The 27,907-nt window shown below is 43.7% G+C and overlaps 1 protein-coding gene across 7 annotated transcripts in view; it reads left to right on the top strand.

Moving 5' to 3' along the window:
* LOC148891807 (zinc finger protein 521-like) overlaps window positions 1-27,907 on the top strand; it is a 177,098-nt gene that overhangs the window by 32,535 nt on the left and 116,656 nt on the right. The gene's annotated exons all lie outside the window — the stretch shown is intronic.

Genomic DNA, 27,907 nt, shown 5'->3' with positions numbered 1-27,907 from the left:
ACCGTGACGTCATGGTAGGTATTGTCACTGAACGAGAAAGCGACACACAATGCATTTTACACTACAGTAAGGGTCTGAAAACTTCGTGTTGATGGCGAAATTACAACACATAAATAACGCAATGATGAATCAAGACTTCGACAGTGTATTTGATGTTCTCTTACAAAAACGTCCCAGGAGACAATTTCCACAAAGCTTTGTCACCCTCTTCTGCCTTTTTTTGGGTACTGTGAGTACTAAAGAGTTTGTCACTACATTTCTTTAATCTTTAATCGATTGCAAACATGTATGCTTTCCTCTTCAGAACTATTTGAATCATATTCATAACTGGATGACTAACAAGAAACCATCTTTTCCGAATCTGAACCCATTGTTTTGATTCTCGAGCCAGGCAAGACGTCTTGGCGTTACACCAGGAACAAGGGGGCGGGACTGGCCACTTCCGGGTTCAATTTGAAGTACAGTAAAGTCTCGTTATATCGATATCGGTTATATCGATAGTACTGCTTATTACGATACTATTTCTATGAACTCAAGGAGAAAATTACATGCCCGCAGGATCGGATATATCGATAGTCCGGTTATATCAATATTTTTTCAAAGTCCCGAGAATATCGATATAACGAGACTTTACTGTAGTTTTTGGACACTTTAAGTCGGTTTTTATTGGTATTTTGCATTTGACTAAAAATATAATACTGCGTGTTTTGGGTATTTTAGATGCTATAAAACGTTTTTCTGATGTCCGTTAGGAAACAAAAAAGTGATGTCGGTTGTCCTTTAAGTCATTTTTATTGGTGTTTTGTATTTGACTAAAAATATTAGCCTGCATGTTTTGAGTATTTTAGATTCGATAAAACGTTTTTCTGATGTCAGTTAGGAAACAAAAAAAATATATTGTCCTTTAAATGGTATGACATCGTCATTTATTTGAATTTTTTTGCATGTCCGCAAGCCACACATAGCCATGTGTGGCTTCCCAAACACTCGCACGCTGCAGGTGGAAGCAAAAAAGAAGGGTGCCATTGGCACTGTGTGTCATTGACCTGTTGACTTTGACAAGGTGGTAGAGAGAACACATTAAGGTTTTTTTGTGTGTTATCCTCAAACGGGCAAACTGTCGTCTTTTGCACATCCTGTCACCACCACCAGTTGTTGTAAATGCCAGTTGTTATCGTTGTTATTTCCATTATCAATGGGTATTGCTCAACTGCTCTGAGGTTGATGTGCTAACCCAACTAACCTTCCAAGCATTTACATACATAACATTTTTAATCATCGTTTGGCCAAGATGGCAGGTGCTGAAAATGAGAGCATAACACTCATATAGCTGTTGTTCCACAAGTTTGGAAAGGATCAGCACTGCCTCTCTTGGTGGCAAGCACTTTTTTGCCTCACACATGATTTCCGACAGAATTCTTAAAGATGGATAAATAAATTAGGGCAATGATGCTATTCTATGTTGCTGCGTCTGTTAGATTTCTCCAATTGTGTTCCAAGCCTTGTAATGAATCATGAATGATTTGTGTGTCTGAGCTATTTTGAACATTTTAGAAGCTGCAGTATTGTTGTGCCCACCTATTTTATTAAGTCACCCATTTTTTTTATCTAGCTTGTCCTCTCGTGGGTAAACTCAGATGAGTTTGAGAGGGAGGCACGGGGTGGCGGTTACCCTGGGATGGTCACCTCTTAATATCAAGGGTGGAACATTTGAAGTCTTCACCAAAGCTAACATCTAAGTTTTTGGAACATGGTGTCAAAATGTCATGAAATGTATCAAACGGGAATCAAGCCTGATATTGCAAAAACGTCTTCAACACGGCTGGCCTACTAATCCAATCTCATCCGTCTCACTCTTGATTTGTCTGTTTGGGAACATCAAGACACAAAGGGCATGATTTCAGAGGGGGTGGGGGCTGGAATAAAAATTATCTTTGCTGTAATTAGACTTATTTTGTGGCGTAATAGTTGGGAAATAGCCAGCAGTATTGTGAGTGTGATGTTTGATTGGAAGCTTTTATGTCGAGCGCTGGTTGTTCTTTGTGGTCACGACTGACTCAGCCATAGTCCTCATATAATTGAAGCCGGGCTTCTATAAATGTCAATCTTACGGGCAAATAACTCTTAATTGCTCAATGCTGATAGAGGGAAAAAAACAGAGTTCAGATAAGAGCCCCTGTGGAAACCAAACAAAAGATTGTAATTACCATTAGGGCATTGTGATTGTGCAGAAACACTCTATTAGTATTCAAACACAGTGGGAGAAAAGAAACTTGGAGATGGCATACTAAATACTGCTCTGTGTGTGTGTGTGTGTGTGTGTGTGCGTGTGTGTGTGTGTGTGTGTGTGTGTGTGTGTGTGTGTGTGTGTGTGTGTGTGTGTGTGTGTGTGTGTGCGCATGTGCGTGTGTGTGTGTGTCTGCGTGCGTGCGTGTGTGTGTTTATGTGTGTGTGTGTGCGCGTGTGTGTGTGTCTGTGTGTGTGTGTGTGTGTGTGTGCGTGCGTGCTTGCATGCGAGCATGAGTCTATCTGTTTGTGTACACTCTGAAATATGGGAGCAGAGTTCCTTTGTGGCATTATGTAGACATCCATGACCAATTAATCTGCCTTACATCCAGCCTCCACTCACAGATGGATGCTTTATTAGAGACATTTTCTAATCAAGAAGCAGCATCTGTTAAACTATTTCAAATGTTTTATTTTTGGGAAGTATATTGGTATATTTTTTGCTTTGGGAAGGATGTCCCATTTACTTGAAATGTTTTTATTTTGTTGTTTTTTTGGGGGGAGGGGGGGTTTGGTGTGGGTATAAGCATCTATTTGTACAGGTGCATCTTTGGAACAAAAATATTAAACAGTTCACTCCATTTTATGTCGATTGGATTTTAAAACTACAGAAATGAAAAGAACTACATGAAGTGAATGGCTGTTCAGTCATTAGAGAACAGAGATTGCACAAAGCAGGAAAGGTCCTCTGACTAACATGGCGGCTGATGGTGACTAACCTACACTTTTTTACTGTCGGTGTTAAAAAAAAAAAAAAAAACTCAGAATGATGAGCCACATGCTACTTTATGTTTTGTGTGTTGCAGCTCCTGTTCTCAATTATTGAACCAACTATTGGTACCAAGAGTTGTTTTCTTAATTCATTCCCGAGCAAGGGATATGAGAGCTTGTACAAAGTCCGCAGACTCCTCATATGGGAGCAAACGTTGATTTTGTTTTCAATCTCGACAGACATACAATTGTTACTTGGAAGAGAGCATTAACAGGATTATTTTGTGCAAAGAACCACATGCTGTTTCACCAAGATGAATCAATACTCCAATGTTTGGGTAAATTTCCGTACCGCTATCTGTCTGTCATCATGCCATTGTTTAGGTAAACAATGGGAAATCCTAGGAGTTGAATATATTGGTTAAAAAGATTGTAATAAGCAGACACATGCTACTATTGCTCCGCTGTGCATTATCTGACGACAAGCATCACCATGTTCCGCTAAATTTCAAAAACAGACGATTGGTAAAGCTTCTGTTATGGACATACTTATATACAAGCACTGAATAGAAGGTCGTGGAGACTGACAGAAAACTTGGAAAGAAGTCAAAAGTGCTTATTGACCCCACTCAAGACAAACAGAAAGCGAAAAAGATGTTACATGTCACCAGGATCAATGGCGACCATTGTCTACCCCCTCCCCCCAGTCCCTTATTCCCCAGACCCCGCCAGCCCCCAACATGTCTGCTGGAGGTATAACACCTTTCCGTGCACTTAAGCCACGACCACTGCAGTGCGCTAAGGGAGCGCATGGGTATGGATTGCCTTCTGTCCCAGATGCAATCGGCGCTATTGATCGCACTAATGCTGGACTGTGGAGGAAGGCAAGAGGCAGTGTGGGGGAGGGAGAGAAAGAAGGGAAAGAAGGAGAGCGAGTGCTGCAGGAATGCGACCCCCGGGAGCCTCCGCCGGGCCGGGGCAGGGCTTCAAGAATGCTCCCCCGGAGATCCCAAGTGAAGGCTATGGGCATGGCTGCAAGAATGCTTCTCTAGAGAGTTGAGGCCGGCCGGGGTAGCACTACAGGAATGTCACCCCCCAAACCCCCCTCCTCGTATTCCCTCCAACCAGAGCACCCCTTTGACTGCAGGGGCTCCAAAGGGAGACGAAGCGAAGGGAGGCGGGGTGGCCCCTGCGGCTCCAGGATGGCTGCGGATCAAGTTTCCATGCGGGGATCAGCATCCTGCCGACAGGGCTTTTCGGCCGTCTCGGTGAAGAGATGGGAGGCCAGAAGCTTTGTTTTTTTTCTTTCCTGTAGGTCTCGCCAGAACAACACTTCACCATTTCTTTGTCTCTCAGAATTGGAAGTGAAATGGTTATGAGGAGAGATACCACACTTCTTCATGTTCCTTGTTTGCTTCTCAAGAAAAATCAGATTTTAGGCAAACGTTTCATTCAAATGCAAGTGAAGGGATTTGAATGGCACATATACGCTCACAGACGGCCATTCTTTCATGTCAGCGGCGGCTCCCCAGAGAAACACCTTTCCGTGTGTCCTTAGCCCCTCCTTCCCTCTCCGCTCTCTTGAGAGATCCGCACCCAGCTATTTTAACCCTCTGCGAGATGACCTTTTTAATAAGTGTCTTTCTCTGTTTTCCTGCCAACCACTGGGAAAGCAAACAGAGCATGTCTTCTGCTTCCTCCAGATAAAGGAATCAATCAGAAAAGGGTGCGACGGAGAAGCAGAGAGAGATAACTGGGCCTCGTATGGATTTATATTATGTCGTTTTTTTTCTTCCCTGTAGACATTTGCACTTGGCTTCAATAAAGCGCATCTCTGATTTATGAGAGAATGCAATGCTAACGCTCCAAACAATAACATCCTCTGCAAAATGCAAAGCATCAAAGTAATGTGATGGAAAAACTGTGCGGCTGCATTTGTAATATGCGATCTGACGGCGAGCGAGGTGAATGTTCCTGAAAGCTGTAATGCATGCTGTCCTCCCGTTTGAATACATTTACATCAAGTCTTTGGGTCAGCCACATGGAAACATTTAGTAGCATCCCCTGACTATGAGCAGTGTGCTGGCAGACGGCCTGTGTTTTTAACATTTTCCAACAGGGTCCCATTAGCTGTACTCTTCTGCATTGATCCAACATCTACTATGCGAGCGCCAACAAGACTGTGCCAAAGCTATATTTTCTTCAAAATGCCTCACATAAGACGAATAAGTGACAAGAGCAAGACCTGATTAGTCCAGCACAGAGCTAAGTTCCGCTGTGTGTTTTTTTAACTTATTAACTGCCAGACTGTGCAAAAATGTGTCCACTCCATTGCCAGGGTTTTTGTCATTGTCACTTGAATTCCAGGATCCACAGAATATTGTGTTCTCTTCTTTTAGCAGTAAAAATGAGTTAATTCCTAAATTATATGGGTCTGGAGTTATATGAGCTTGAAATTAGGGTGGATGTCCAAAATACAATGCAATGCATACATATTGGTTTATGCAGCTGGTTTGAAGCTGGAACTATACGGCAACATGGAAAGAAGAGAAATGCTGCCCCATTGTTGAAAAGAAAAGTCATTGCCAGAGGCCATGGCCAGCGATTTATCGGCACCCAAGCATGAAAAACAAAACCCGAATAAAGTTGGCAATGACGCACTATTTCATATTGTCAATCACCCGAATAAATTTGTGAATTGCAGTGAATGGGTTATTATGTCTGTGGTAGCGTCTTGCGGCATCTCAGTACAAAGCAGCGGCACGCTCATTACAAGGATTTGACAAGACGAGAGGTGGTCGATTGGGGAGAGAATGGCTCACTTCTGGCATGCCATTTGGGCCGGCATCCTGTCCTGACTGTGCTAGCGTGTGCCATGCCTGTTCCGTGCGAAAAGGCGAGGGGAGCTTTCAAGTCGCCGGCTTTGACTCTCAGTGCGCCTGTGCCAGTAACATTAACAGGAGTGTCATTAGGAATTCAAAGCACATGCCCTCCTGAGAATGCCCCCCCCCCTCTCTGTCTTGCTGTCTCTGTCTCTGTTTCTTTCTCTCTTTACCCTGTGACACACACTACGCATATTATGCACGGTATAAAGTATTTATCGGCCTTTGTCAGATGAGGGCTGCATTTCCTGTTAAAAAACAATCGCGGAGAGAACAGAGAGGTTTGACTTGCATGCTCAAGCCAAACGATGATTTTATATCTTTACAACATCATCATTGTCATCATCATCACCCACCCCCCCTACACACCCTCACCCGCGAACACACACTGTATCTGCTTGGTCAGTCAGACATCCGCTCAGAACGCTCAGTCATGCTTACATGCCACATAGTAGCAGCACCTGCGCGCATTCACGTTTGGATGAGGCATCATTTACGGCCCCTGAGGCTTCACTTGACCTCTTTCATATAGCATGTGGATAACAGCCTCTCCCGAATCAGCCTTTCAGCTTGGTTTATGGGTCTGAAAAACATAACTGTTTTTCTGTTATAGTTTAGGAAATATATATTTTTACATAAGGATTATCTATCCATCCATCTATCTATCTATCTATCTATCTATCTATCTATCTATCTATCTATCTATCTATCTATCTATCTATCTATCTATCTATCTATCTATCTATCTATCTATCTATCTATCTATCCTCCCTCCCTCCCTCCCCCCCTCTCTCTCTCTCGGTCTCTCTCTCTCGGTCTCTCTCTCTCTCTCTCTCTCTCTCTCTCTCTCTCTCTCTCTCTCTCTCTCTCTCTCTCTCTCTCTCTGCCTGTCTGTCTCTCTTTATTTTATTTTTGCTCCGTTGGTTTTAATTAAATTTTAGGGTGATTTTATTTATGCATTTATTTATCTCATCTCATCTCATCTCATTTTCCGTACCGCTTTTTCCTCATTAGGGTCGCGGTGGTTGCTGGAGCCTATCTCAGCCGTCCTCGGGCATGAGGCGGGGGACACCCTGAATTGGTTGCCAGCCAATCGCAGGGCACACAAAGACATACAACAGTCACTCTCACACACCTAGGGACAATTTGGAGTGGTCAATCTGCCTGCCATGCATATTTTTGGAGTGTGGGAGGAAACCGGAGGACCCGGAGAAAACCCACGCGGGTCCGGGGAGAACATGCAAACTCCACACAGGGAGGCCGAACCGGGACACGAACCGGCGACCTCTGCACTGTGAAGCCGGTGTGCTAACCACTCGACTACCGGGCCGCCGCATTTATTTATTTATTTATTTATTTATTTATTTATTTATTTATTTATTTATTTATTTATTCATTTGTGTATTTATTGATGTATTTATTTATTTCTGCATTTGATTTTTAGGTTAAATTAGTTTGAGTGTATTGTACCTACGGATATACAGCAGTACCAAAATAAATACATTTAAATTCTAACTGTCACAGGCAAAGAACAGCCAAAAGAGGAATTTGCACCCTCATAAACTATTCCACCCTCAAGAATCCAGCCAATTGTGTGGAACTGAGGGTTGATTCTCATATGCTTTGGTTTCTATTTCGAGTGGCTGATCTAAATTGTCCGTGTGTATGTCAATGGTAATCCTTGTTTATGTTGGTTGAATATATGCATATATGGATGGTTAGATTGATATGTTACACAATGGCCAGTGAGCATTACACTGACCGACTCGCCACTACATCACACCACTCTTGATGAAAAAGCTGATTATCGTTCCTGCTTTGTCTCCAAGCATAACGTTGGCTCTGTCTTCTCTTTGTTCGCTTCTTTTTCAGCTGCACGGGCACATTAAATCCTAATAGGGCTGTGTCTGGCCACGTAGATTTGCAGAGCGTGTTCAGCCTCCATTGCTTTTCCTCCCTCCGGCAGGGACACTTGCTCGTGGAAGTGGAAAACAATTGCGGAAAAAGACATCTCGCCCACCCTCTGTACGGAGCACAAGTCACTCGGGCCGCTCTGCCCAAGATCAGAGACTGAAAGTCACTCCGACTTGGGAGCGGCTTAAGCATCGTACGAAGTAACCGTCGTCTTAATTGCATTAGCCCTTCAAGTTTGCTGCAAAGAAGCATCACAGCTCCCATGTGGTAACTGTTGCATGTTCACGGTGTGTCCAGAAAACAAAAGGAAAGGTGACTCGTGCAGTCCGTTGCCGCTTTGCGGCGGGTGCAGGTGCTGATTTGCTGCAGATAAGTTGTCCAGTTGGGCACACCACATTGCTGGCTGGAGCTGCAGACAGCCATATAAGCCTGGCATCAGGCTATCTCTCTTTCGCAAGGATACGCTCTAGGCCCGCTTTGCCCACTGCTTGCCTTTCTGTTAACACCATTATTATAGGTTATGTGCACCCACTCAAAATAGAAACCAAAGCATATGAGATTAATCAACTCGGTTCCACACAATCGTCTGGATTTTTGATGGTGAAATAGTTGATTAGAATGCCAATTCCTATTTTTGCTCTGCTTTGTCCATGTCCATGTGAGTTCATTTAATTTTGAATTCAGTTATTTGTTTTGCAGTTTTTAACATAGCTTTTAACAAATAAACTTTTATGTCTTGCTGCTAATCCAGACTTCATGGAAGACACAAAACAAAAATTCCACAGATGTATATTTTAAATCAATACATGTATGTTCTCTACAAATCCTGTCATTGATTAGAACGAACTTGGTTAATAATTCCAATAAAACTTTAGATATATATCTGTCACCCCAACACCCACCATCAAATTATCCAAATAGGAGAAGGTCCTCGTAATAATGTTATAATTTATGCCTGAAGTACAAATTAGTTGAACACAGAATTGTTCCTTGATCTTTTACCGAGGTTATCCATCCATTTTAAATGTGCAGGGTTGCTAGAGCCTGTCCCAGCTGTCTTTGGGTATAAGGCGTGCTACACCCTGAACTGGGTGACCTGCCACACGCAAGGCACAAAGAGAAAAATAACCATTCACCCCTCACAATCACAGCTAATTTTTACCACGACAATAATCTGCCATTCATATTTCGGGGATGGGTGAGGAAACTGGAGTACCCAGAGAAAACCCACTCTGTCTGTTTCAACACTGCTGGAAATATCATAAAGGACTGTAAGTTCCATTTAGCCTTAGCCACAAGCCCAAGAACTTTAGTATAACATTCTCTCAGGCTGCTGGAAGTATTCAACCATATTTGTTTCAGCAAATCCTGTTGAAACTCCCCAAACGACCATAAACGTTTGCATGGAAATGTAGCACGCATTGATCCCCATAGGGTTGTTTTCCGTTCAATGGCGAATATGCCAAAGCTGCCAGGAATGGGAGGAAAGGAAATGGGGAAATGGAGGGCAGCGGAAAGAGTGACCATTCCAACAGGTTTATGTCTCCCGGGTGTTTAGCACTGTGCAGAGCCAGCTGTGACGGCATCCTGCTAGCCACTCTGCTTTGGGAACTTTTTAGGGCTATCGTTGACTCAACGTTTCCCTTCTCCTCCACCTCTCCCTGGGGTCAATGTTTTTGTTGGCTGGGCTGGAGTGCTTGGGTGGAGGCTGCTATAGGGCTCTGTGGAGTAACCACTCCTAAACTTCCGGATACGGGGAGTTGAGCCACCCACAAGGACAGGGGTTCTCAGATATCATGTGAAGAAATCACGTTGGTTCTCGAGTAATTATGAATGTGTTCCGATTGGAAGGTGGTGTCCATAAATTGATTTTTATGTTCAGGATGGGTGTCATCGAAAATCTCTGAGGCCGACAGCGGGACTTTGCGTTCGAATTCGGAACAGACTGTGTCATGTCAAAGCCGTGTAGCCAGGCCGTAACTGAGTTGTCGCCTTTAAGTTCGGAACAGCACACAATGGCACGGAGCTAAAGGTCGCCTAATCTATTCCACCTGCCGGATGAGTGATCGTTCCTGAGAAGTCGATCAATTGATTTGAGAGTCTCTCTCAAGAGAGAGTGGCTGCCACTCGCCAAAGGCTGTTTGGTGAATATCTCTGTTTTAACAAACATTTCAACTCTGATTTAGTTCTAATGCTTTGGCTATAAGTTTTGGTATGCATTTCACAAAGTCCCTAATTAACAGTCTTTTATATCTTCCAAGAAAACCTGGCAAATTCTAAGACTTTTGTAAAGTCTTAGAGTACCTTAAATTACAGGAATAATCAGACCCATCAGGTTACTGTCTAGCACCTTGTGGTAACGGTCTGGCACATTTTGTTCATCATCACCTTGTCTGTCAAAACGTGACAAAGTTGACAAGAAAAGACGATTGGATGTGATAATGAAAGCTTTACTTGCCCTTGGCATGAACTCGATCTTTTGATTAAATTGGGTTACATTGCAATTACACACAGGTATGCAACTCGGGAGCTTTATGAACAATTTTTCGTTTGTGGCCTTTACATCTACATAATTATCAACAGAATATTCTCAATGGAATTCTTTTCTGTGCAAAACCACTACTCACAATGACAAAAATAATAAAACACAATAAGCCTCCAATGTACCGTATTTTCCAGTGTATAAGCCCACTCCGCCCCCATGAATGGTGTATTTTCAGAACTCTTCCATATGTAAGGTGCAACGGACTATAAGGCGCACCTTCAATGAATGACATGTTTAAAAAATGTTTTCCAATTCTAAGGCACACCCCATTATAAGGCAGTACAGCAGCAGCTGGGGTTACGTTTTGAACCCATTGGATGGTGCTGCGCTAAAGGGAATGTCAACAAAACAGTCAATTTTTTTTGTTAAGCACGAAAATCGAAATTTCGTAATAGAATCATGTATATTTTCTCCATTTTTTTATGAGATCAAAAGCATTCAGGGATTTTATCAGTTTATCACAATATAATCATAAATATAATTTTCAGATATTACCAATGATCCTTCTTTTAAACATTTATGTTCTTCTGAGGTTTTCATGGAATATTTTGGCCTTACTTTTTCCACAAATGAACACATTTGTTTTTATTGATAGACTCAATACAAAAACAAGAAAAAAACCCAGATTTTCCATTTCTAATCATTATGCCAAAAATGGAAAATGATCGTGAAATCGAGAATAAATCACACCTTGAAAAGTAATTTTACTGTTTACTGGATTAATTTTACTTTATTAGCCTTGTTCTATGTGCAATACATCGCACACAATGATCACATCAAGTGTTGGCCAGAACAAGAGGTGGGGGGCGAAGTAAACAAAGCGTGAATCTCTATGCAGTGAGACCTCAACTTACGAACTTAATTGGTTCCCAGACAGAGTGTGTAAGGCGAAAAGTGTGTATCTAAAAAAAAATCCCATAGGAAACCATTAAAATGGGAATAATCCGTTTCCGGGTTTCCATAAAATATACTTTTCAACTAAATAAGCCTTAAAACTACACACAACCTACCTTATCCTATGCATAATAAATGTGCTATTGTATTGTAATGAAAGAAATACACTGCACTGTATAATAAAGTCACTTTATTTACATTTGTGATGGTCATTGATGGCTCTTAATTGACACCTGTTGCTTTCTGACTTGTAAGGTCTTACGAAACTGAGGCATCACATTATCATTCATCATGTTGATGATTCTTATAGGCTTTTCTGAATGGAACTGTTCAATAAAAGCCTGCACATCAACTGTTGAATGGCCTGCTTCTGCTTGTCCTCTAGAAGGCAAATCAAATTCTCTGTGTTGATGACCTCATTATGGTCAGCAACAAGCTCCTCGATGTCATCTGCGTTCACTTCGAGTCCCGTAGATGCTGGCAGAGATTTTATGACAACAAAAGGCGCGAGTCCTAAGATTCCACGGACAAAATTCCGCGACAAAAGAAGGCGGACGGGGCGAATAAAATGGCACACTCGCGTCTAACAATCACCTCGTGCAAAGCAAACTTTTGGAGCACAAGCAAACTTTTGGAGCACAGGACATAGCGATGCACTTCCGTCGTAATCATGTCACTGGTGAGGTGACAGTGACTCGTTGAAATGAAATGAAATTGTGTGTGTCGCGAGCGGCAGCCACGCCCGAGCTGTCAACTTGCACGTGACAATTTAGCGTGACTATTGACACGCTGTTCCGGTGTGTGGAAACACTAGCTCTGATTGGCTTACCATGACACATGACTCTACCCTTTAGCCAATCACAATCACTTCTATCGCATCTTGACAGGGGGGTGCGTTCAAGTGTAGCAACACCGCTTGTCACCGCTCATTCAGTTAGACAATGCTTTCCAAATAGCCTAGAGTCATAAGAAGTCATGCGCTATTCTCGAACCTGAACGCACCCCAAGTCTTGGATGACAAACAAACAGAGCAGAGTAGACGTGTACGGCTGGTAGTTTCTTCAATTTATTCATCATAACGCACCACATTTGAACTGAGGCTGAACACGAGCCTGTGGTGTTTATTTTCCAGTCCCATAATAGTAAAATTATCAGCAAAAAGCTCCAAGTAGGCGATCAACGTGTGCATTCAATGAGAAGGGGTATGGAAAGTAGGGCCGGCTGGAGCGCTGTTCGGTCGTGTGCTACAGCCGAAGATCACTTTCGCCAGATCCGAAGGTCGTGTGCTTAATGGACCGTCCGTGGTGGGTGTGTATTATGAAAATAGTGCTTATTATAAGGCTTAATTTTCATAAATTTGACGTTCGTATGATGAAAAGTTCGTATTATAAGGCGTTCGTAAGTTGAGGTCTCACTGTATAAGGATATTACGAGTAAAGACATGTTGCACCACCATGCTTTGTTGGACATATCCCGCCATTAAAGTCAACAGAATAAAAGCCGCGCTGTGATTGTCTTTTAATCCAATTGCCTGATTATGCGGGCCTCCTATTGGCTGTTCATTACTCTCACATGGCGCCCGTGTGGGTTGTTATCACCCAATCAGGCGCAGGACTGTATTCTGGAGAGCGCGCTTTCGTTTGCATCCTTTAAACTCTACGAGCCTTCGCTCTCTGCGGACCCGCCAACAGAATGCCTAATTCCAAAGTAAACTGATTGCTCTCTGCAACCAGATTATACTGTGATGATGTTAGCCAAATGAGATTGCGACTCCGATGCAGGCAAGGATGCTTGCAGCATGTTAAAGGAAACAAGGTTGGAGGAAAGAAGGAGAGAAAAAACATGGGGAAGGGGTGGTAGGGATCGAAAGAGTGCGAGTGAACTGTGTGTGTGCGCGCAGCGTGGGGGTGAGCAGGAATGCAATTTGCTTCTCACCTCAGGCGACTGGGCTCTGAGGCCAGTAAATATGCAAACAAGCTGAGCCTGGCCATCAATATGAAGACCCTGGATGATTACTAATCTCCACCGTAGAAGTAGATTGAGATGTGTTTAGCATCAAATCGCAATTTATCGAGAGAGAATATGTAAGGTGGCTGAAGTGGCTGAGTTTTGAATAAGGTCGCACCTTGACTCATATGGTCGTGAGATGCCGTGCACAATTCAGCACATACCGTCATTCTCCTAAAAAAACAGGTGTGATTTTGGGCAAAGTTGTATTCTGTTTTAAATTAAATTGACATGCTGTTAAATGGTATACATCCAATATCTCAATTTGATGACTGGAGTCCATAAATATGAAAGGTGGTAAATTCAGACCTCTTGGTCAGTATTATTATGCAGCAAAATCACAGTTAAGGGTAACTTCAATCTCAACTCATCTCAGACCACACATTGTCAGATAGAAACTTTTAGATGTAATGGGCCGTCATTCAAAATTCTTATCATACCCTGTGTGTAATCCATGCCATGGACGAAAAGTCTTTGGGGGATCGGGCGAGTAAGGGTCATTCGGTACGTGTATGGCTTAGCGAGACAGCCCAATAAACCCGATTCCTCGGGATGGCCAGAGGTTAGCTATCCTTCTAAGGTGAAGACAAGCTAAAAAATGTACTCAAAGCTTGTCAACTACTAACTGTTGAGTAACTTCTGTTTATTTTTGTTTTGTAATAGCACATGAATGTCAAATAGTCATACAGTATATATGATGACATATCTTGTGCAAGAAATGAAATGCTTTAGATAAAAAAGTATAAGGGGGATCACTGTTGCAGAATAAAGCAATGTGTTTTTTTCTGCCCATACAAATAAATATAAAGTTGATCTTTGATGCAATAAAACTACACCAACAACTTCATTTAATCCCAAAACATTTGTGAGGTAAATCCAATGGCGTAAATGCAGCTCCATCTCCCTACCTCTGTCGGGACCCAGCATCAATGTCCTTACTTCTCGTCATTTTCTTCCCTTCCCTTCCCTTCCCTTCCCTTCCCTTCCCTTCCCTTCCTTTTCCCGCTCATCTGCTCACACACCCCACTCCCTTGATTGCGCCTGGCCGCCATCACAAATACGGCCGTCCGCGTTGGAGCTTAGCGGTCCAAGACCCTGTCAGCTACAAGGAAAAGAGGAAGGACAGACAAGGGAGTTGTCTGTGGCCCTAGGTGCAGTGCCTGAGGGTAAATTACGTGTGGAGGATAGTTAGTGCGCCGAGCAGGTGAATGTGCTCTTTTTTGAGAAGACTTTAAGTGCATTTGCATTATCACCTTGAGGCAATGCTTTCCCCCTAAAAAAGACCTTGACATGAAAAAATGCAGCAGAAAGTTAAATATTTTTCAATGTTTAATCCAGAATACAACAACACTTTTCCCATTCGAGATTAATCTGTCCGTACAACCAAAAGCCGCAATCCTTCAGAGGGATAATAATAGGGCAAAGGTTGTCCTGCGCTTCCATTGTTTCACTCATTGCAACGGAAACTTATCCCCAACAGCCTTGTCCTTGTAACAAGCCAACTATTGTTTGTTTGTGATGGTGGCGTGGCTTAACTCGTTCACTGCCAACCAAATGCCAAATGACGTCTATCGTGGTCAATGAATTAGTTTGTGTTAACTGCAACATGTACGTTATAACATACACTTAGAAATATTAAGACAAGTACATTTACAAGTAATGGCTGGAATGAGTTAATGTATTTATCTTGAGATGAGGTGAAGCAGCATTTGGCTCATTATACAGGTCTGTGTAGGCTTTCAGTCGTACACGAGTGGTCTATCGAGGAAAATAAAAAAAATCACCTTCAAAGAAGTACAGATGACAGCTGAAGAAACTTTTTCCTCGATGGACCACTCCTGTACGACTGAGAGCTTACACCAGGCATGGGCAAACTACGGCCCGCGGGCCACATACTAGGCTTAGGCTTTTTAGGCTAAGGCTTTTTAGGCTTTTTAATCCGGCCCGCCGAACTTGTCTAAAAAATAGTAAAAACAGTGTCTGAAACTCATGAAAAAAAGTTAGTGGACAACAGGGCAGACAACTCTGAAAAATTGCCTGCCGGGCCATAAAGCTGGCTGCCCCATTTTTCACAACTTGAAACACAATAAGACGATAACAGCAAAAAAAGCAAAAAAAAAAAAAAAAACATTGTTGCAAAGTGTAATGTTTTTTTTTTTAAATTTTTTTTGATTAAGGATATGCCTACCACAAATGCTACCTTGCTTAGTTTATGGTAAATATCCCTTGCTGAAGGTTTTGCTCCTGTTCTACAGTGTGGCCACAATGCAATGTTTGCATTGCGTTGTCTGCTACGAGCGACTAAGCGCCTTAACATAACTCTCAAGTACATTTTACAGTCACATATAATGTACGTTTACGTTTTGTAGCGTCATAAATTTTGTTAGCTTCTTTTGAATCTTTCTGTTGGGTTGAGGTTCTGTGCATCTACTTCGGAAAATGACAAAATAACAACCTTATAACACTCGGGAAAGTTCGAAGCACGAAGCAGGCTTCTGATTGGCTGCCGTTCCGAGTATGCAAATTTCAGCTGCAGGTAGCCTATGTCTGTGTGCTTGGCAACGATACACGTGTACTGTTTGCGCGTGAAGGCGTCCGTGGCGAGTTTGTAGAGCGCACGGTCAAGACAATCCATCCATGATTTTGCGGAGTTTAACACAAGTAGATATGATTGAGCTTGAGTATTTCGTTGTGTAATAATATGTTTTGAATGTTGAAAGTGATTCCATGTTTAAAAAAAAAAATCTTTAACTTTGCACCTTCGATTGAAACTTATTAAAAACAGACGCAATCTTGTTAAATCACAGTGTGTATGTTATTTTATTCTATTTCCATTTCCTCCTCCCAGTATCTGTGAAATAGTATGTAAATGCCATATCTTGCATATTCCTTGAGACAAATGTATGAACTGATAAGGGCTGTTTTTCACATTTGAAAGACAGTTAATAAATTGGGTTGTAGTGTTCTTACTGTGCTATGGGGTTTGCACACACTACATTTAAAGGACAACCGACACCTCCGGACAAGTTGTGTCCATAATTTGTAAAATTGCTTCAAATGACTTCCACTGAGTGTATTTTACAAAGATCCTCGCATATAGCTATATTTTACGTTTTAAGACTCGCGCTGAATATTCCGGAAGTCTTGTTTTTGAGTTGGTGACGAGTCCTGACGTCACGTCACGGAAAGAACCCCCCTGACGGAGAAAGGACACACTGTAGCAGTCCTTTCATCGCGTCAATGCATTTTGCGGTACTTTGTTTGGTCTGAAAACTTCATGTTGATCCGTGTTGATGCCGAAATTAGAAGGAAAACACATAAATAACGCAATGGGGAATCCTTGTGTGTTGCACCAAGACAACTATTTGATATTCGCTGACACAAATTCCCAGGAGACAAATCAGCCCATTTCCAACGGAGCTTTGGCGCCATTTTCTGGGTGCTACATTTCTGTCCAGATGCCTCAACATTTATGCTTTCCTCTTCAGAACTATTTGAATCATATTCATAACTGGATGAGTAACAAGAAAGCATCTTCTCCGAATCTGAAGCCATTGTTTTGATTCTTGAGCAAGGCAAGAAGTCTTGGCGTGACACCACGAACAAGGGGGCGGGACCTTCTGAAACTGCCCACTTCCGGGTTCAATTTGAAGTAGTTTTTAGACACTTCATGTCATTTTTATTTGTGTTTTGCATTTGACAAAAAATATCAGCCTGCGTGTTTTGGGTATTTTAGATGCTATAAAACGTTTTTCTGATGTCAGTTAGGAAACAAAAAAGTGGTGTCGGTTGTCTTTTAATGCTTTAGGTTTAGTATAGCCGTCCCAAACACTCCCTCCAAATTCTTCTGGCCCGGCCCCTCTGTCAAATTTTAGAACCCATTGTGGCCCGCGAGTCATAAAGTTTGCCCACCCCTGGCTTATACAGACTCATTGTTGACAACTTTGGGAGAGACATCCTTCTGCTGGTACGTAGCTTAGAAAAGACCACACTTAAATTAGCTGACTCAAAGAACCACCTCAGTTTCAATCTTAGATGCAGACAGCAGACTGGAGAGATGATCGGATTGGCTAATGATGTGTAATCGGTTCCAGGGATAGAACAATAGACGTAATCAAATTGGCTTCAGAGAGTGCTCCCTTGCTCCCCCAACCTTAGAGCAGGGACCTATCAGAGCAAGGGTCCGGCACAGGGACCTATCAGAGCAGACGTCTTGCACGGCCACCTCTGTCCATTAGGGCTAGAGTTACCAGCACAACTCTAGTTCGCTGACAAAGCTCTTCAGATGAGGAGCAAAACGTCCGGCACCTTCAAAGAAGTACAGATCAAGAAACCTTTTCCTCATTAAACAGGTTTAATTTTCAAAAAGGAGAATCAACACTCAGTCCTTAAGCCAATGTCCAAGTCTTCACAGGTGAGCTACTGGCCCCCTGTCACGGTTTGCAAGGTGGTGATGGTGGTTGTGGATCCCAAAAAATCAGGAAGGAGCAGCAGGTTGTATTTGACAAATTGTATTAAAATAAAGTCAGCAGGAACAAAATCTAAAACGTCAAAAGTCATCCGAACAGAAAAGTACAAAGTATCAAAGAAAACCATGAGTAAAAAGCTGCCAAGATGAAACAAACCTGACAGGGTGCAGCAAACACATACACAGTACAAAGACCCGACACCGAATAGTCGTGCCGGGAGTCCTTTTAACTGCCACTGATGAAGACGACCAACACCTGTGCAACTGAGGGCGCGGCCGATAGCACTACCCATTGGTCGCCAACCAGAACGTGACAGTCTGCCACTGATCGAAACGACCAACACCTGTGCAGGTGCAGGCGGGGCCGACAGCGCCACCCGTTGGTTGCCTACCAGATCGTGATACCCCCCTAGCTCATGCACTGAGAGATGTTTCTCGTTTCTCGTGTTTTGACTCTTTGCTAATCTGTTTATTATCTGTTTATTTTCCTGCATTGCCAGACTTTGTCGTCATTGATGATTTTTACCATTCTCGTGTCAGTTGCTGCATTGAGTTTGAAATTGATGAGGCTTCGCTACCTGAACTTGCTGCTGCTTCTGCACGTAGAGCTGAATCCATGCATACTTGATGTAGATTTGTGTACGGCAGAGGAAGAGTGAGCATAGGAATCGATTAGGATGGAGAAGGTCAGTGAGTGCACCTCATTCAACCAGTCATCTCACCACTCCCTCAATTTATTTCAGGAGCGAGGATGTACACCGCTGGCTAACTGGGCCCTCTGAACCGTTCATCTCTTTGACCATCAATCTCCCATCCCGTCCCGTCCATTTATTGCTCCGGCCGTTTATCCGTTCTCACCCGTGGCCAGAGGGCCGTGTCTCCATAGCGGCCCTGATTTTCTCCTCTCATCTCTTCTGCCATTTATTTTCCCTGCCACTTGAGCGAGCAGCTTCTCAAGGTCTTCCCACTTGTCATCAGCAAGTCGTGCCGCCCCCCTCGCCAATCCTGAGTCATCTTGCAGCCTCTTTTTGTGTTGAGTTCTTCGACGCCTCCTCGGATGGCGTCGTTTACCCACCATCCATGCCCGAGTCTCCGTCTTTGTTTTATTTTGTGCGCGTCTCCTCCTCTCTGCATTCCCTCTTCTCCCTCCCTCCATTCTGTCACAGCTCCTCAGTATTCCGCTGCCGTCCTGTGCGAAGTGATTTTGCCCAGACACGTCTGGCTCCGGGTAAAGTGTGGTCCCTCGAGAACGTGCGCCGCATCCCCTTAGGTCGCCGGCACCATGAATACATTATGATCCCCATTTCCATCCTGTTGCCACGGCAGCACTTTTGGAAGCCACAGGGCGATTAGGACGAGCGCTGTCGATATAGCCTGATAAGAGTTGGGTGCACGAGCTGGTCTTTATTTATTTATTTTTCAACTCTTATCTGCTGTTCACTTCTGCGCATGTATTGTACGCTTCAGGTTGGTCTGTGTTGAAAAAAAATCGCTACAATAATTGTCTATATCTACTCTGAACGACAGCAGTGCCTTTCAAATGTTTTCACCGGTGGACTCACATTTTCCTTTTGACGTTTTGTTGAAAATAGCCTCTGAAAATTAATGCTATGGTTTTTAAAAGTAGTTCAAACTGAATTTGATATTGATAGCTCTGTAACTATGATGTCAGCTAGCAATAGCATGAGCTGTATGTATTTGTATGTATTACAGAGTCGCTAGCAAATAGAGCACACGTGGGTGACGTTTCCTGACCCTTGTCCAATTTTGCACTTTGAATGTGCAGTATTCATTGATGGGTGTTTGTGCTGAAGCCGTTTTCTTGAAATTCCCGATGCCCGCATGATATCTTTAAAAATATACACTTTGGGTCGCTTTAAGAAAAGTAATGGTAAAGAACGCTTTGGTCATGCTGAAATGGGACCCCCAGATTTGACCCCCAAAATATAAAAGACCACAATTATCTGTTCTTTTTTTAAATATCAGTAAGCTTCATATCTCGTCTTTTTTCTGTAACTGAATTCACTTCCGTAGCACTGACCTCTTTCTTCCCAGAGCAAGCAAGTCTATCACCTTTTATGTCGCCGCCCTTTCTTCTTTTGCGTAAGGGGTGGGTGGGAGACTTGGTGCACATGATGTATAAAACATGCTGCCTCAGGTAGAGGATGTTGGCGAGGAAGCCGTGTCCCCCACTAAATGGCCGGCCGTGTGCACACGCCTAGCACTTCACTGAGCAATCTGTCAACATGTCAGCAACACATGTTTTGTAAAAAGCCTCTGGTGGGAGCCAGGGGAGGAAAGGAAGAAGGAGGAGGAGGAGAAAAAGCACTCCTGCCAGACCAGAGAGGAAAGGCTTTTTTCTTCTCCATGCTGTGGATTTTCTATTGGTGGTGTTCAATCCTGTTGGGACCACCATCCACACACACACACACACACACACACACACACACACACACACACACACACACACACACACACACACACACACACACACACACACACACTGTCTGTGCTTCAGAAATTTGAGCTGACTTGATGGAGTGGGGGCGGGGGGGCTTGAAGGGTTTTACAGCAAACCACCCCCACTTTTCTGAAATCTGAAATTGTGAAGGTATATTGTGGCAGGTCCCCAAGCAGACTTTTCTAGTACCTAGCTTTCTGGAAATTACCACCAGCCTCAACCCCCACCCACGTCCCCCTCTTCCCCATGGGAGGACTTTATCCACACCAGGAAGGGGCTGCGGAGCTCTGGAGGGAGGTGACTTAATGCATGGCTGAAATAAAAGAATTTTTCTCCCTTCTAAGTTTAACTTCCTTCCTTGAGTCCCTGTTCTCCCTCTCTCCTCTCGTCGCCCCAGTCGTATACTTGACTCCTCTTGATGGGCCTCACATTTAATCAAGTTTCCGAGGATCTAGCCGCTGCTGACAGTTCAACAGATACCCCCGTATGCTCCCTTTTTTCAGCGATACAAGGTTTTTGTTCTGCGCACGCTCGACAATGTGATTGCTGCCTTTTGTTTTTGTTTTTTATCTCTCCGCTGCCCTCTTGTCTCACTCCCTCTCTGCATTTTCTGTTGTTCTTCCCCCCCACTCTCCCATTTCAGCACGCACACACACACGGTGCAAATGCGCACACAAAGTCAAACTCTGTCACATGCGGTTGAGCTTATTGTTTGGACCGTCTCCCCGCTCCACTCCCCAATGTATTCCCTTTTGAATTCTACATGTTTTGTTTGTTGTATTGTGCAGAGATGCAGAAAGAATACAAACAGTTTGCCTCGTCTTAACCCTTTGTGTGGCTCGTATTAAAATCCTTGGCAAGTCAAAATAATACACATACTTGCCTGCCATTTGTATGAAGCAATGCCATTGGATTTCAGTCTTTTTTGGTGAGGACAATACACTTTCAATGACCTAAAAAATATAAAGGAAACATGATGCGACAGTAGTTTGCTTTTATTTTGCTGCAGTAACATCTGGGTCACATCTTTTTTTGGGGGAGCTGCAAGGCCTTGGAAGCATCAGTGAAATTATTATTGCCCCCAAGTATTGGAAACAAGTTGGGGGTCCTTGGGGACCACGATTGAGTCTCTCACCACACTTTTGGAAACCCACATCTACACAAATAAATCCCAATGTAGCTTTATTGCCTTTTTGGTGACCAAAAATGGATCTTACCATCTTACCAAACAAAGGTCACAAATACAGAAACTCTACCTTGAAAATTCAAACAACTCCTTGGACCTTGGCTTACGAACTTAATTGGTTCCCAGACAGAGTGTGTAAGGCGAAAAGTGTGTATCGCAGAAAGTAATTTCCCATAGGAAACCATTAAAATGAGAATAATCCATTCCCAGGTCCCCATAAAACATAATTTTCTACTTTCTAATTTTCTAAGGCTTAAAACTACACAAAATATACCTTATTTTACGTATAATACATGTGCTATAGTATTATGATTAAAGAAATAAACTGTACTGTACAATAAAATCATTTTATTTACCTTTGTGATGGTCGTTAATGGCTTGATGGAATGGAGTGTCCGGTTTCCTCAGCATGAAACACTGATGAGGAACATAGGCTTCTTTCACCATCTTGAGGAATGGTCCCTTGGAAGTGCTTTCTAATGGGTTTATTTTGATCGTCCCTGATTCATTTCTTCTACGGGCGTTGATGGCAGAGGATGGTTAAATCATCAGAAAGCCAGGTGTTGAACAGAAAGTTGGTTTTGAAGACAGCGGAGACATCGCGGTGTCGGCTAAGGAGAAAGCGTGGAGAGAGAGAGCGATAGATGAAATGGGAGAACATGTATATGGCGCACAGGGTGGGACGCGATAGGATGTGATGTAATGTAGATGCGACATCATGTAAGGGAAGGCAGGATATGATGTATCAGGAAGTCCAAAACGTAAACAAAGATTAGAAAGCGATGTTTAGAGATGTTTGTATAGCGAATTACCCCAACATCTCCCCCGTGATGAACATAACTAACATCGGTGGAGGTGAACAGAAAGAAGAAAGAAAAAAGAGAAAATCACAAAATAGAACAATCACAATGGAAACAATTTCAAATTAAATTCATGTCATTCGCTACAACAGTCAAATCTTCATGGCATCCTGGATGGTGATCACCAGGACGACAAGGAGGAACAAAATTGTTTGTAGCATTTGTCGCAAGCAGGTCCCAGGGTGTGATACGGATGAGCTGGTGACTGGGAAAGAGGGTGTGATCTGTCAGCTCCAGTGACGTGCATCGGGAATCTTCCTGATGAACGATGTCCTCGCGAATCCAGATGAAGCTTGTGGCTGCTAAGACGGCTAGCAGCTTCGCAACCGGTCCATCCCACGTTGGTGTGGTCGACGTCATTCCCTTCAGACCGCAGCTCCGTCCTGTGGAGAACAAAAGAAGACTTGTGCCAGATCACATGTCGAAAGGATGGTTTCATTCTACACATCACACTGTGTTGACATTTCTTTCCCTATCAAAGTCTGTCTCATCGTTTAGGCTCTGCAATGCATTCTGTCACAGAAATGGCAGTAAATCATTGTTAGATGTTAGTTGGTTAGTACATTGTTATTGGTTAGTGAGTCTGCATTTCTGGAGGGCACCACTTTGTTGGGGAATGACGTTGCAGCCAACATCACTCATTACCAAAAGCGAAAATTTTAGTAATGATGATCTGAGCTATCGTCACTCCCCCCTGTTGAGACATGAAAAGTCTCAATTTGCCAAATGGGAACGTCTATGAGAATGTTTCTTCAATCGTCATATGTACCTTTTTGAAGGTGTCGGACGTTTTGCCTCCTATCCAAGATAGGAGGCGAAACGTCCGACACCTTCAAAAAAGTACAGATGACGGCTGAATAAACCTTCTCATCGATGGACCACTCCTGTACGACTGAGAGCTTACACAGACGTACAACTGGGAGCGTGTTTGCGTGGAAAACACGATCCATCTTTGACATCGCACAGATTATCAATTTGTATAAACCCATTTGCAATCATTGTTCCAAAATCTTGGAGTTAACTCCAAGAACTCCTGGACTTAACTCTTAAGCTTACACAGACGTACAACTGGGAGCGTGTTTGCGTGGAAAACACGATCCATCTTTGACATCGCACAGATTATCAATTTGTATAAACCCATTTGCAATCATTGTTCCAAAATCTTGGAGTTAACTCCAAGAACTCCTGGACTTAACTCTTAAGTCCGCTGCCATTTCCTTGTTTGGAGAACGGGCTCATTCACGAACGACACATCACTCATTTTGGCAGTTCCGTGTGTATCCTGAAAAATAGTTCGTATGCCAAGGTAAAATATTCATAAATGTAGCTTTCGTAAACCAAAATGTTCATAAGCCAGCTGGTTCGTAAACCGAGGTCCCACTGTACACTAATCTTCACAAGAGTCGCAGTTGTGTTGCAGTCTTATCTAGTTTCTTTGGGCTACAAGGGATACACCATGAACTGTTTGCCAGCCAATATAACTCACAATCACAGCTATAGGCAATTTTGTGTGTTCCATTAATTATTATTGTTAATTAATTATTTTTGGACTCTGAAAGGAAACCGGAGTACATGGAAAAACCCCAGACAGGCACGGGAGAATACAAAGAAATGAAACATCCTCATAGTAATGCAAAAGCTAGAATCGAACTATGAACCCCTGCATGCTTGAAAATACGCTCCATTCTGCCATGTCATAAATCATGAATGACGAAACCTACATTGTTCCCCCGTAAAAACATATTTCTCAAGTGAGCCCATGAGTCCATTTTATGCATGCAACCAATCTCGCAAATATCTTTTTTTTCGTGCACACTATTCAATGATAATAAATCCTCATTTATAAACTCCCTACAAAGGGTCTCCTTTTACCAAAATTTGACTCTACTTTCTCTCTTCTCTTAGTAAATAAAATGAAATCTTCTTCCAAGTGCAGGTCTTAATAGAACGAGAAGCAATGGTCGTGGCTAAACAAGACAGCCTCGCTCAGCAGTGAAACGGAGGGATTTAGGCTGCAAGAGGGCAACATCGCTCCTTTCAAAAAGGCAAACATTAATTAGACCTTATAGGATAAAGGTGAGCTGAGGCAGAGGCCAAGCAGGGGGGGGGTTGTATATGTGGCAACTCTTAACACAAAATGTTAGGAAAGCCATCTCTGGTCTCACGCGCACATGCACACACACGCACACACACACACCACACATGCACACACACGGACACACACACACTCACACACCGCACACACACATCCTTGTGTGTGTGCGTGTGCATGTTTGTGTGAGTATGTAAATCTATCTATCGCTCGATTGATCGATCCATCCATCCATCCATCCATCCATCCATCCATCCATCCATCCATCTATCAATACACTGTCTGCACTTCCAAATTTGAGTTGGTTGCAAATAATTGTAGGTGTTATTTTTCCTAGATTTTAATATCATCTGAAAAAAATGTCTTTTCAGCAGAAAATGAATCATCTTTGCACAACAAACAAGTTACGCAATAAGTTGCAAAATCCTTTTCCAGATGGCTAAATGCAATATGGACACTAATTGCCAAAGCCTGAATATCTTCCATTTGCTATTTTTCAATGTTAACGTGACTGCTGCGTAAAGGCCATTGAACTATAAATACAAATCCTGGCTTTCGCACAGTGCTGCATATATTTGCAAGTGTCTTATTTTAACATTCACACATACTGTAAGAAGGCCAAGGCAGAGTGCTAACTCAAGAGAATTCCATATTTAGAATGCCATGATTCCTTTTTTCATCGCGTCACATCACAGTAACCGAGTTCTTGCATTTTCTCAAGGAGAAAAATATGAAATGCGTATGCGACCTGAGCGTTTTATTTCCCAAAAAATGAACACCACATTTTACCTGAGCTCCACCATGATAATCACCTTCACTGCGTGCATAGTGCATTGCAAATTTTCCCATTGTTGGACGAATAAAGATTTTCTCATTCTGATTCTGTCTCTACCTGCACGACAAATATGAAGTTACACAAAGACCACCTCAGTCGCCGTGACCGAAACACAAATTGAGAAAAGACAGACCTCTGACTAATAGTCTTTACCACTGTTGGCTTTACCTCTCCTCAACTGTCCCTTGCTGATTCTTCACCATATTTGCACACCAAATTCAATTAAAGGTCACCATAGTTGTAATACTCTCCTGCTAATTCCGAGATCAACTTGAGAACTGGTAGCGCTTTTAATACCTCCTCACTGTATATTCCAATTACAGCCGTACAGACGCAGTGTACATTAGCCACATATTAGCATTGCTCATTGTATCTGCGGCAGGCAGATAAAAAAAAGTAATTATCTGCTATGGGTGATTGCAGGCAGTGATATTGGAAAGTGATTATATATGCAGTTACTATCCTGTATCAGGATCCCTGGGATGGCTCCATCACTGATGTTTGGTTCCTATGGCCTCGACAGAAATTGATGGCTCCAGTGTCGCTAATGTGGGGTACAATTAATGTATTTGTCATCTGTGTTTTCTGCCGAACATGTATTTTCAATGGGATTGTCAGAGATATGACAGACAGACACCGTGGACAGAGACTCAGAACCAGAAAGATTGTCCCCACTGCCGGCAGGAGACGCAGTCATCAGATGACATACGTCTGAATTGTGCGCCCCCCTGTCAAGCTATTTATTGAGAGTATATGCAAATTACAGTGATATATTAGTAAAACACAGTTTTCTTGATTATAATGCCACGCCTCTGGGCGTTCTGAGCACCAACAGCTGCAAGCAGTAAAACGTAAGACATTTTAATTGGTTGTCTTTTCCAAGAACTGATAAGTTTGTAATCTGGCGCTTGTGCAGGATGTTTAAGCTTTGGTGGAAAAGGAGTATCTCAAGCCCTAAATTCTGTGCAAGGCCGGACCTTCTAGAATCTTGATGGAGACGGCAGTTCACCTTGCCGTGTCTGTTTCACTCAGATTTACTGTGGCCATCTGCGCTTTGAAGACCCCATATGATGAAAAAGATAAATGGATTCAGTTTTCCCTTGCCCGGACGCATTGGGATTCACCCCAGTAGACGAAAGGGTTGCTTCCCTCCGCCTTCAGGTGGGGGGACGGGTTCTGACTGTTGTCTGTGCATATGCACCAAACAGCAGTTCAGTGTACCCATCCTTTTTGGAGACCTTAGGGGGTGTGCTGGAGAGCGCTCCCCCTGGGGACTCCCTTGTTCTGCTGGGCGATTTCAATGCTCATGTGGGCAATGACAGTGGGACCTGGAAGGGCGTGATTGGGAGGAATGGCCCCCCCGATCAGAACAGGAGTGGTGTCTTGTTATTAGACTTCTGTGCTCAATACGGATTGTCTATAACAAACACTTTATTCAAACATAAGGGTATCCATATGTGCACGTGGCACCAGGACACCCTTGGTCGCAGTTCGATGATTGACTTTATAGTTGTATCATCGGATTTGCGGCCTCATGTTTTGGACACTCGAGTGAAGAGAGGGGCGGAGCTGTCAACTGATCACCACCTGGTGGTGAGTAGGCTCCGTTCGTGGGGGAAGATGCCAGTCCGACCTGGAAGACCCAAACGTGTTGTGAGGGTTTGTTGGGAACGTCTGGCAGAATCCCCTGTCAGAAGGAGTTTCAACTCCTACCTCCGGCAGAACTATACACATGTCCCGGGGGAGGTGGGGGACATTGAGTCCGAATGGACCATGTTCCGTACCTCCCTTGCTGAGGCGGCAAATCAGAGTTGCGGCCGTAAGGTGGTTGGTGCCTGTCGTGGAGGCAATCCCCGTACTCGCTGGTGGACACCAGTAGTAAGGGATGCCGTAAAGCTGAAGAAGGAGTCCTACCGGGCTTATATAGCCTGTGGGACTCCTGAGACAGCTTACACGTATCGACTAGTGTGGTGGTCGCCGAGGCAAAAACACGGGCATGGAAAGAGTTCGGTGAGGCCATGGAAGCCGACTTCCGGACCGCTTCGAGGAAATTCTGGTCCACCATCCGGCGTCTCAGGAGGGGAAAGCAGTGCACCACTAACACTGTGTACAGTGAGGGTGGGGCGCTGCTGACTTCGACTCGAGACGTCGTGAACCGGTGGGCAGAGTACTTCGAAGACCTCCTCAACTCCACCAACACGCCTTCCTTGGAGGAAGCAGTGTCTGGGGACTCCGAGGTGGGCCCTCCGATCCTTGTGACTGAAGTCACCGAGGTGGTTAAAAAGCTCCTCGGTGGCAAGGCCCCGGGGATGGATGAGATCCGACCGGAGTTCCTAAAGGCTCTGGATGTTGTGGGGCTGTCCTGGCTGACACGCCTCTGCAACATTGCGTGGTCATCGGGGAGAGTGCCTCTGGATTGGCAGACCGGGGTGGTGGTCCCCCTTTTTAAAAACGGGGACCGGAGGGTGTGTTCCAACTACAGAGGGATCACACTCCTCAGCCTCCCTGGAAAGGTCTATTCAGGGGTCCTAGAGGGGCGGGTCCGTCGGAAAGTCGAGCCTCAGATTGAGGAGGAACAGTGTGGTTTTCGTCCCAGCCGCGGAACAGTGGACCAGCTCTACACCCTTAGCAGGGTCCTCGAGGGTGCATGGGAATTCGCCCAACCACTCTACATGTGTTTTGTAGACTTGGAGAAAGCGTTTGACCGTGTCCCTCGTGGAGTTCTGTGGAGGGTACTTCGGGAGTATGGGGTACAGGAGCGGCTGA

Source organism: Hippocampus bargibanti, linkage group LG11, assembly GCF_051943395.1.
Source record: "Hippocampus bargibanti isolate YZ-2025 linkage group LG11, ASM5194339v1, whole genome shotgun sequence".
NCBI lineage: Eukaryota > Metazoa > Chordata > Actinopteri > Syngnathiformes > Syngnathidae > Hippocampus > Hippocampus bargibanti.
Note: the sequence above shows the minus strand (reverse complement) of the source record. Positions and strands in the feature narration are given on the sequence as shown.